The 11,475-nt window shown below is 36.6% G+C and overlaps 1 pseudogene across 1 annotated transcript; it reads left to right on the top strand.

Annotated features, from left to right (window-relative positions):
* Positions 1–4,802: 4,802 nt before the first annotated feature.
* On the top strand, positions 4,803–10,404 carry LOC149035852 (uncharacterized; annotated as a pseudogene). Its single transcript, XR_016182253.1, has 7 exons — positions 4,803–5,605; positions 5,824–6,309; positions 6,648–6,728; positions 7,073–7,165; positions 7,958–8,047; positions 8,873–9,040; positions 9,609–10,404. The product of XR_016182253.1 is annotated as an uncharacterized LOC149035852 (transcript).
* The last annotated feature ends 1,071 nt before the right edge of the window (positions 10,405–11,475 follow it).

Genomic DNA, 11,475 nt, shown 5'->3' with positions numbered 1-11,475 from the left:
AAACAACTTGCGTGTCTTTATTTGTATTTCTTTTTTTTTAGATTTCATAAATTTTTTCACGGAATTGGAGTATGCACTGCGATCATTTGTCGAGTTTTTGAACTTTCAGTCAATGATAACTGTCCTTCCGTTTTAATCAATATTGACAATTTCGAGTGGAGAATCAGATCAAAACAATCCACAGTCGGAGAGGCTTGTAAAAAATTTCAATAAACGGTACACTGCGATCGTCGATTGTCTTTTATTTTGCAATGGAAAATTTCCTAATCAATTCAAACGGAAAGACAGTTATTGCTCAAAATAAATATTAAACGTCGCCATACTCGTATAGTTATGAGTATAGCGACCATCAAAATGTTCTCAAAATGTAATCATAATATTCTCAGACTTCGATGAACAAACAGTTTGACTCTCGTCACGTAAAACGGTAATGTAAGTGATACATGTGCTCCTAAAAAAGTTCTGATTAGCTTTCAAAGTGAAATCAGCTTTTTCTTGGGGGACCATGCAACCTTTGAAAAGGAAATAGGAGGTGCTCCCACAAGGGAAAAGGTAACATAAAATGTCAAAAAAATGCATGAATTCGCTAATCATAGATGACGATGAGCTCGAGATTTTTACCGCGTGATAGTTGATGAGGGCGAAGCCCAGAAACCAACATCAACTATCACGCTAAAGAAATAGAGGACGAATAATCTAATTGTTTTCATATCAATCAGGAACCCATTACCAATGGGCTCCTGAATCAATCTATTTTTCGTTTAAACTCAACAACAAGACAGGCTCATGTTTTGTTGTTGTTGTTTTTTTCACAATCGCATGAAGTCAGGAAAGAGAATACAATAAGTTTATAGTCCTAAATTGTTAAGCTTCTCACTTTATTGATTGTCTATCACTGAAGCTACATAGCGAGTAGCGTCGCCAGTCAGATTGCAGCATCTGTGAAAAGAACATCAGTTGATTTATAATTCATTGTATAATAGCGCTCTTTGCGGGCGCTGATTCGCCGGCTCGGAGGAGATTACCACAGCGTATTTATTACTATTAGTACAAATACCAAAGTACTAAGCGACTAGAGAGCTACAAAATGAATTCCCATTTCGCTACGGCTCACTTAAGAGGAAATCACTTCAAAAAACGAGTCGGCCGTGGAAAAAAAAATTATATGGATAGCGGCAAAGTCCAGTAGGATGGCCTTACACTGTTATTGCATTAAAAGAAAGGTTTCGTAGGCTGTTGAACTCTAGAAAAGGAAAAGCACCTAAAACATGTGATGTTTTGCAGCATTGTAGTCTCAGTTGGAAAAAAATGGAAGAACCAATACCTGGGAAGGTAAACAATGCATCCTAAAGAAATCCAAGCTTCCAGTCGCCTAAAGGACTTTTAGAAAGTAAACACAAAATAATTTTGAACGAAGTGGAGGGTATTTGAGAGAGTGGTTGTTATTAAGAATTGACTGTATTCAGGGCCCCGATACATACATACATACATACATGCATGCATACACCCATGCATACATACAATACATACATACATACATACATATATATATATTTTTTTCATTCTGCTTGCTTTGTCCGAGAAGTGCACCATTCAATCGTTTACATATTTTAATTTAACAATTTCAAGAGAGTATCAATGTTCAATAAGTAATGCTTTCTTTCTAAGATTGATGTTTGCTTTCAACAATATACATTTATATTCAACCTTACACCTGGTTAATTTTTGAAACAAAAATAATTACTTTCAACTTCAATCTTCATCATCTAATGCAGATGTATATATATATATATATATTTTTTTTTTTTTTTGATTCTGCAGATGTATACATATTTTTTTCATTCTACAGATGTATGTATATTTTTTCCATTCTGCTTTAATTCTGAGAAGCTGTTGTCTCCAAAATCTTGTTGCAATGGTTGCATTTAGCTGAAGTCGCGCCATGATCTGAAAAAAGTATCCGAAGACTCGCAAATTAGCTTATTATATACATACATACAAATACATACATACTTTATTAACGTGGCTGACACTTAGCTATATAAAGCTAGTTTACAGGTCAGTCACGCTTATTTAAAATTATTACTTACTGGCGTGAATTTTGCTGTACAGGTCCTGCTCAATTTGATTTTTTGCTTTTGATCTCTATCACGTGACAGCCTATTCCAGCTTTGAACGAGCCAACGATCACGCGATAGAAATCTTACGCTCACTATTTTTTAAATTTGTGATGAGCATCGCACAGAAAAGCAAAATTTTGAAACAACTTTGTTTCATGTAGAAAATTTCTAGACCGGTAGGCAGCCTGAATAATCCACGTGGCCAATGTTCTTAAGTGGAAAGTGAGAAGAGCTTGGCGTGACCTTCAAAGTTTCATCTTGGTAAGCAGTGGAAAGTGTTACAAACCGTAGTCAACACACCTATATCACGTGACCCTTAGTTATGCCGTGATGCACTCCAATTTACTCTCTCCATGGCGGGGCGGAAGTATTGGATTTAAATTTTTCACTAATTATGGACATCAAGCCCTTGAGAGTTGAAAAATATCATCCATTACTACAAGGGTGTTTGATTTCGGTGTATTTTAGAACTTACAATTTGAAGGACACTATAAACCCACAGTAAATCCAGGAACCAGCACATTCACACCGCTAAGGTCAGTTTACTCATTCAAACTACCAAATTGGTTGCTACCTTACTTCTTAAAGATCTCAGTTTTAATGATGAAAGGAATGGAGGATATAAGAGATTGTGATAAGCTTGACAACAATTTAATCAGAGCTCTGCTTTGACCTGCTTTAGTTAAATGTCAGGAGTAATTTCACCTGTAGGTGTAAATCCTGTTTAACTCGCGATCGATAATCATTTCAGTCGACAAAGTTACCCAGCATTTAAAATTTTTGGTGGAGTTATTTAGAGGAAAAGAAGACCACCGAAAGCTGGCAAGGAGACTATAATTCCGAAACTCATATCCATATGCAAATTTATAGTCTAAAGTTTTTGTATAAACATTCTGCGGGTGCATTAAATGAGCTTCCAGGCTCAAAAAAGTACCTGCAGAATGTTTATACAAAAACTTTAGACTATAAATTTGCATATGGATATTTGTTATTTAGATGCATTGAGTTTCGGAATTTGATTTTTTCTTTGTCTCAATCATTATGGAGTGTAATTAGAGAATTCAAAAACGCTTCTTCCTTACAATGTTATTTGCTTCGTTCCATGTCAAAACTGACAACCTTTATTCATTACGAAATCATTATAATTTAAACAAAGTGCGGTGCTCGTGCTTATGCTAATTGTATAGTTGTGCGTGCTCTGCGAGTGTGAAGGTGATAATTACATGGTGGAACAACAAGATCGAAGGAGTTTTCGGTCGCGTTACGTAGATCAATCATACCTCGGTGATACTAGCGAAAATGAGCTGCCTTGTCCTGTCTTGTTTTTCTATTATGAAATAAGTACCTGTCCGTTCATTGCTTCCTTAATCTGTCTGCCTTGTTATAGAAGTCAGATGAGTGCACCATTCTATCATTTATATATTCTGAATTAACAATTTCAAGAGAGTATCAATGTCAATGCTTTCTTTTGAAGGTTAATGTTTGCTTTCAATAATATACATTTATATTTAACCTTACAGCTAATTCATTTTTGAAAAAAAAAATATTTACATTCAACTCCAATCTTCATCATCTAATGCAGCAAAAATATATGTTCAAATTTAAACTTATTCAGTTTGATTTATAACAAAGTTCGGATATAACGTGCGCTGCCATTGGTTGAAAGAGCGTCTTCTATCAGAGTACAAATCAAGGAGCGGGACTATAAGTTGTCACGCCATCTGCCAAATTGTACAATGTCCGACCATTTCCCGGACTTCTCTTTAGCTTATTTTCGTTAATTGAAAGTCAAATTTTTGAACAGTCGGGCCGGCAAGTAGCAACAGAAGAACCAAACAAAGGTCTGAAAACATGTTAAGTGCCGTAATTGACGAAATTATAACGTGAGCAAAGACCAATATCACTAAAGAGAAAACTAAATGGACTTTCTGAGTTTTGAAGGTCTTTACGCTAAGATTGTCTTTTCATTACATGCACACAGCAAACACTCGTCTAGTATATGTAGTTTCGTGTCCAAAAACAAAACAGAAAAAAAAAAACAGAAATGATGAAAAAAAGGGAAAAAAAAAACCAAACTGGCCTAACTGTTAAGAATTTATACAAATCACGGTGTAAGAGGAACTGTGATCCTAGCTCATCGTGGCAATCTTTGGTCATCGTACTGATGGAAAGGATAACTCTGCCATACTTTCTGATTTGCTGAGTGGAAGGGCACAACAGACGGGTTTTAGGGACGCTTCCACCCGAGCAGTCTTTATAGTCCTGTGAATTCGGCTGTCGATCATTCATGAAACACACCTCTTGAGCAGTTTGTTTTCCAAGTATCACGTTAAAAAACTTGCGTGTTTTCACGAGCCACAACTTGGTCGAATTTCACTGAACATTGCAGACTCTGTATTTAGACTTACAAACTACGAGCCAAAAAGTTAAATTCGAGTTGCCGAATTATTTGCGCTTGTAAACCACTGCAGATTGTGAATGATTTGACATTTTTGACAGCTTTAGTCTTATTCAACCAATCAGGAGTATTTGCACTTCTGAATAACCTATTTTAGCGAGTTTTATGAGAGTATGAAACATGCTATATTTATAGTATATGTATGAAAGTGTCTCTTTTTGACGAGAAAAAAAAAAGATACATATAATTTATGTATATTTCCAACCTGCGACGTTTTTGAAAACGGGTGTATATATATGTTAAAGCACTATAAACTCTCGCAGCTAATTTAATGGTTATCAATTTGTTTAAGGTTTTCCTACATTTTTCAACTTGCTTGTCATATTCATTTCCGATTTTAGGACCAGTATTTATGACATGGCGGAAGAAGCCTTAGCATCAACAGGTCCTAAAGCAAATTTTCATCGCCTGACGCGATTACTGATGCGTGGAGGTGTGAATCTTTTCCGGGAGACATTTGACTCCATTCACTCACCAGCTGATCTCCCTTTGAGACTCGCTGATCCTGCCATACAGGTACAGCTGAGAGGTGCAAGACTTACCCAGCCAGAGAGGGCTTTTCTGTACCCATCCCTAGGGATGTATGGAAAGTCCAACGATTTTGACATTACATTAATCTTCAAGTTACTCAGGACAATATGCAACCTGACCCCTCCCCCTGGACCGAGAGGATGGGATGATTTACCGAACGGCTCCGACCACACTTTGGTGGCAGATTTAGTGCGAATAAAATACTATCGAAATGAGATTCATGGTCACCGTCACAGCATGGAAATATCTGACACTGAGTTTCTTCGTCTCTGGAAGGAAATTAGTGAAGCTCTGTTACGAATTGCGGCAAATATTAGTCCTGCAAAGAGAGATGAATGGAAGAAGTGCATTGACGATCTTCTTGGTAAACCTTTGACGCCAGATGAAGAAATACGTATTAAAGAGCTAGAGACCTGGTATATGCAAGATCTGGAAACTAAAAATGAAGTGATACAGCTGAAAGAGAAAGTGGAATTTCTAACAACTCTGGTTTTGGGTCAGTAAAAGAGTAAATTTAAGTCCCCATCAGACAAAAATAAGGAAACCTTTTCCTCAGTTCCCTTAAATGTTAATCTAATGTTGCCATTTTTCACGGGGATCCTTATTTAATTACTTTTATCTCGCACGTTTGCTTTAAAAATAAATTTACAAACACCAATAATGCTCTTTTTTTTAGTTCAAATGCGGGTTCATATTTTGCTGTTTTCCTATCAGATATACAGACAAGCCTACTTGAACGTGATCAAGCCGCTGGATCCGAACCATTTTTACCAGAGCCGGGACAAGCAGTGGGAGCTGATGACCCTGTACCAAATAATCCATTTGTACCTAAGCCGGAACAAGCAGCGGGAGCTGATAACCCTGAACCAAATAATCCACCAGACATAGATGCTTGGACCGTAATTTTATCATTTAAAGAATCAGTTGCTTTATTCTTCCAATACTTAAGGGTTACACTTAATCTTCTAGTGCGTAAAGATGAGGTAGGGAGCTGGCATATAACAGTTGCATGAAGTTCATTGCAAGTCCATGAAGGATTGTGGGAAGATTATCGCAGTGGTCATCTTAATTCAGTCGCCCAGGAAATGCTAATAACACAACAGGTTTTGGAGAAACTTGGTCTTACTGAGCTGAAGCTGAGGACCTTTATTTCTGAGGATCAGTACGAGAGAGGGAAAAAACTGTTAGAGGCGAGCTCAGGTGATTACTGCGAGTTTACTATCATTGAAGTCTAAGCATTTTTACAGTTTTTTATTGATTCATCACAATAAGGCACACTTCACCGAAAAGGAAATATGGACAGCGAATTGCAAATAATTAAGCTCAGTTAAGTATTTTTCACTATCTAGAGCCAGCCAAGGGTCTTGATGGTCTTTGATCAGATGCAGCAATTAGCGAGTGAGTGAAGTTTGGGTGAAATAAGAAAATAAAGGGAGGTGAAGAATTAGACCCGAAATTGAATCCAACCAAAAAAAATGGTTTTGACTACTTTTCCATTTGATTTGTTTTTCTGTTTCTGTAATTTTAATTATTAAAAGGAGCAGTAGACGAGAGCGACATTCAAAGCGTCCTTCAAGCTACAATCACAAAGCCTATTTCCGAAGGATCTATCGAGCCAGGTAACACTGATAACGATATTTAACATGATCCCTTGTATCCAGCCGCCTCAAAGATAGGTAAATTTTTACGAGGCAGTTAGTTGGTGGATTTGTATAGCGCCGATGCTCAGGCCTCAAGAGAGAGCAGCTAGAACCCTTTATTGTACATTATTACATTGTTTAGATACTCTCCGCATTATGTTATAATTCATGTATAGTCTTGAAGATATCGGTGTTAATTTACGGTGATCAGATTAATCTTTATGAAGTGTTAATCACTGTTCATAGTATAATCCTATGTTGAAATTTTACCCAAAAGTCTTTTTATTTTTTTGCTCTTTACTTTTCCTATGTGAAACGAACAGATCTCCTGGCGAGGATATCAACGTTAGAGCGCGAAAACGTTGAATTGAAGGAAAAAGTGAAAGCTATTGAAGAACATTTTCAAAGTGAGAGAGGTAAAGGAAACTTTAGGAAGAATAATTGAGCATTTTAATGACTGCGATTATTTTGCTCATGTTACTTTTTAGATCAAACCTTTCGAAAGCTTATATTCTCAGAGAAAAATTTACTACATTTATAACTATTGGTCAAGGCGGACGGGTTCTATGGCCATATAACCGTTAAGATTCCGCGGGAATTTTAAAATGCATTTATCCAGTTGGCAAATTGCCATAAGAGGCATCCTTTTCTCTCTGCATATGGCTTTCTCATAACTTCAGGCAGGACAACGTCTCGCTATTTATCATCTCGTCAATGGAAACAATCACAAAGGCTGCAAAACCTTAAGAAACGCATTTTTTATTGTCTGAGCATCCAATGAAACTTCCGTGTTTCCCGCCATTTTTTAAAGGAAGAAACGTGATGCCCTCGCATCATCTACAATAGACATAGCTTGCAAAAGTGAGAGCCAGGTTACAGTGGTTCTCTGAGGAGAATTCCAACCCCACAGAAATTGTTGTCGAACAAAAGGCTGTCTGTCGAACAGCTTTCTTTCCTAAAGACAAATGGAGATTTGATAAGACTGATCACCACTGTCACCACTGTTCTGTTGCTCTGTCATATCTTTGTTGATTTGGTGAAAATTTCGACTGTTTTGAAGGGTGACCGCTTAATATGATGCCGCCTGATACAGGCTCGACTGTATTTCATTTCAAATTCCCTATTTCCCATAGGACAAACCAGAGAACATTTATATGTAATGTTCGATACTAAATATCGACTCCACTAACAAAGGTTTTTTTTCTAAGCTTCTTTAGAGAGGATTTCAAAAATTGAACAGGAAAACATTGAGTTAAGGAGATTGGTAGAGGCTAATCAAGAGTCCAGACGTCTCAAAGGTAATGTTAGTTGAAGGTCTCTCGAGAAGTTCTGACATTTCAGTGTATACAGTGAAATTCCTTATTTAATTTTCCATACCCACTAACGTGATAGAAATGATGAAAATGCGCCTCGAAGACTTCGTACACCAGCGAATGGAGAATATCCTAGATATTTAATGATGGGCAGTGAGTAAAGATTATTGTTTCTGGTTCGAAATTCGTACCGTGTACTATGCCTAGTACACAGTGCCTTTTCCTTCTCAATCTGCATTATAATTGTTCCAAAATTTTTGAGGCGTAGTTCGCAGAATTAATTGGACGCACAAATATGCTTTTTCGAGGGAAAAAGGCTAAAATCCACCGATAATTCAGACGGATCCTTTGTGTTTGTATTTAGGCTGACATTTCAAGCGATAGCCCCTCGCAAGAAGTAAACGGTTCACTTCGAGAAGAAAAAATGTTTTAATTGTTCCTGTTTCCAGGAGACACCATTAACCACTGCTGAAGTTAGATTTAATTAGTACCCAATTGTCATCACCGCATTCAATGCACGATCGAAAACCCATGCAAACTTATAAGCTGAATGTGACCTATACACTTCTTGTTAGTTTTTAAAATAAAATAATAATTTAAAAAAACAATAGAAAGCGCATTAACAATATTGTTACAACACCTTGCTTCAGAAATGAAATAACTTTTTTCTTGTTTTATGATTAGGCGTGCACCATTCACATAAATGTGAGTACGTAAGACATCATCCCGCGCTAGACAAATGTACGCAATTCGGACCTACTTTTAATCGACGGTCTTAGAGTAATATATGCTAAACCTTTGTCATTTTAGAGAAAGATTATGACGAAAGAATGCTGAGCCTCCAAATGAGGAGCCTTGATACAGAGGCCAGTTTCGGCCAGGTTCTGTTTGTGTTAAGTGAGAAGTATGGACTATTACCTTCGTTACGGCGACGTTGGTCTTTAGGTCGAAGACCAACCTTAACTCTTAGTGCATTTGGTACGTAGTTCAATTCTTCATCCATCTTTGCATATTTGAGATCCCTTAAGGTAGCGCACCCACAGATCTTTGGGCCAGGATTACAGCTTTCGCGTTCAGTAGTGAACAAAGAAAGACTTTTTTACCTAAACTGGATAAACTTCCGAATTTTTCCAAGAAACCCTTAAAATAAGGCTACCATTGAAATCAAGAGGTTTTTAATCTCTTGACTGAAATTCATTAAAATGAAGTGACACAAATTACTACATTTTTGATAGCTGCTATGTAACAATACAAAGAATGGAAAACAACAGTTTTTTCATTTACTTCTCATAAAAATGGACATTTTTGACATTGTAATTTCCTCGAAATGGACTCAAGTCACCAGTTTAGTATAATTGCTTATTTCGTCTCTCTATAAATACTTGAAGAGAATTAGGTCTTTGCTGTAGTTATGAACCTCATTTCCCTTGGGTTATGAGAGATGGCACTCAGTAGAACATTGAAAAGTTGATTTCGTGTGATTCTTTCCCATCAATTATCACTGAAGCAAGAGCACTGAAGTTACTAGTAGTTTTTCCTTTTTTAGAATACTTAACAGGATGGCGCTTTCTATCAGGAAATGGTCTTTGTCAGATCATCATTAACAGGACGACCCAGGAAGAACTTGTCGGCGAAATGGATGAAACTGCTCATGTTTTCAAAATGCTCGATTATCATGTTGACAAAGCAACATGTAGACCAAGTGATGGCATCGAAAAGGTGGTAGAGTCCATAGCTGCGAGGGATTACCAAATTGAATATACAAAAATTTTTGTTTGCTTTATACTGTCAAACCTTACTGAGAATATGGAAATGGAAAGTGTTAAAGGGGGTGAATTTAACGTTAAAGATCTCATGGGTATGTTTAGCCCTCTGCATTGTCCGCAGCTGTCGGGGAGACCGAAGGTTTTTATATTTTTGGTTCACCAAAAAGCTGGAATCAAAGCATCAGAATCAAAATATTCTGTTTCCAAGACATTAACCGCACATTTACCTTTCCATGGGTTATGCTTGTTTGTTCCTTACAGTCAAGGATATCTTTCTGCCCTACTTACTGAAATTAGATTAAAGGGTTCAGACCTTGATCTGTTGACCATTTTGGAAGAGGCAAAGAAATCGTTTTACAAAGAAACTAATATCACTATACCTGATCCGGTTCATAACTTTAACGAAAGAGTGTTTCTTGCGTAAGCAATATGAAAAGGTTAAGAAATTATTGCTTTCAGTTAGGATTAATTAAGTTGATTTAAGTTTGCATTTCAGTGTAACTGTAATGAATGAAGTAGTCTAGGGAAAATTTTTATTGAAGTGTACTTCAACTGAGCAGCATAGCCAGTTTAGCGGCGAGTTTTGAAAAGCCTCAGATTGTTTTTTTCGTCAGCTCTTCGAGATTTACTGAGGCGCTCAATTTTTCTCTTTTTTTCAACGAACCTTCGGCGATTCGTCGAAAATTTGAACGGTAAATCAGAGATATTTGTTCGAAATATTACACTTACACATTTATATATTACACAAAGTACAACAATAGACTAGTTGACACTCAAGCTGGTCAGCGTTCTTTTCGCACAAATCACACCGGTTGAGAATTTGTAAGGTGTTTCACTTGCCTGCATTGAATATGTTTTGCGAAGTTTTTTTGAGAAACTAGTTACTTTGATGTGAGGTAGTACTTATATCCTCATGAAAAGCTTAGTTGTCAGCTTTTAGAAACGAGGTGACCTGTGAACAGAATTTTCCTGAATTAACTGTAAAACTTATACAGAGAATTTTCAGTTTCTTCGCATTTTTATGAATCCCAGTTAGTCACGGTGTCGGGAAAGAAATAGGTGACGCTTAACTTGATTATTTTGTGATTAAATATTAATTAGAAATTGACATTTGTAGCGCAAATAAGTAAGATTTCGTGACATTAGATTTCACAATAATGTAGACAAAGTCCGAGTATATTTACGACATGAAATGATGTAACTGCAAGCATTTTCTTAGGCTAAATAAGGTGAAAGAACGTGCGATTTTGTAATAGTCACTTAATTTAGATACATTACAATGGGAACTTTTACTGTACATGTCATTAATGTAAAAATACTGCCTCACGCAAGGATAGTAGAAAAAAACCTCTGTATACCTAGAATGTGTTAGTTGATCGTTGGTCGTTGATCGTTGATAGTTGTGTTACGACCGTTGAATACGTGAGAATTGTATATTAAATCGTTTTACATCGAAAGATACAGTGCTCTTGATTTGTTTGAACCAGCGAGCGGGGCTATAAGAATTCCACAAAACACGGTTCAGCTACATACAATCTATAACGGTAAGATACAAGAGCATGTCTAGATTCTGAGTCAATAAAAATAATATTAATGACAATAGCACCAACAAGAACAACAACAGCAACAACAAAAATAAAAGAGTTT

Source organism: Pocillopora damicornis, chromosome 13 (assembly GCF_964200805.1).
Source record: "Pocillopora damicornis chromosome 13, jaPocDami1.2, whole genome shotgun sequence".
NCBI classification, from domain to species: domain Eukaryota; kingdom Metazoa; phylum Cnidaria; class Anthozoa; order Scleractinia; family Pocilloporidae; genus Pocillopora; species Pocillopora damicornis.
The sequence above is the reverse complement of the archived record's forward strand: the minus strand, read 5'-3'. Positions and strand labels throughout refer to the sequence as shown.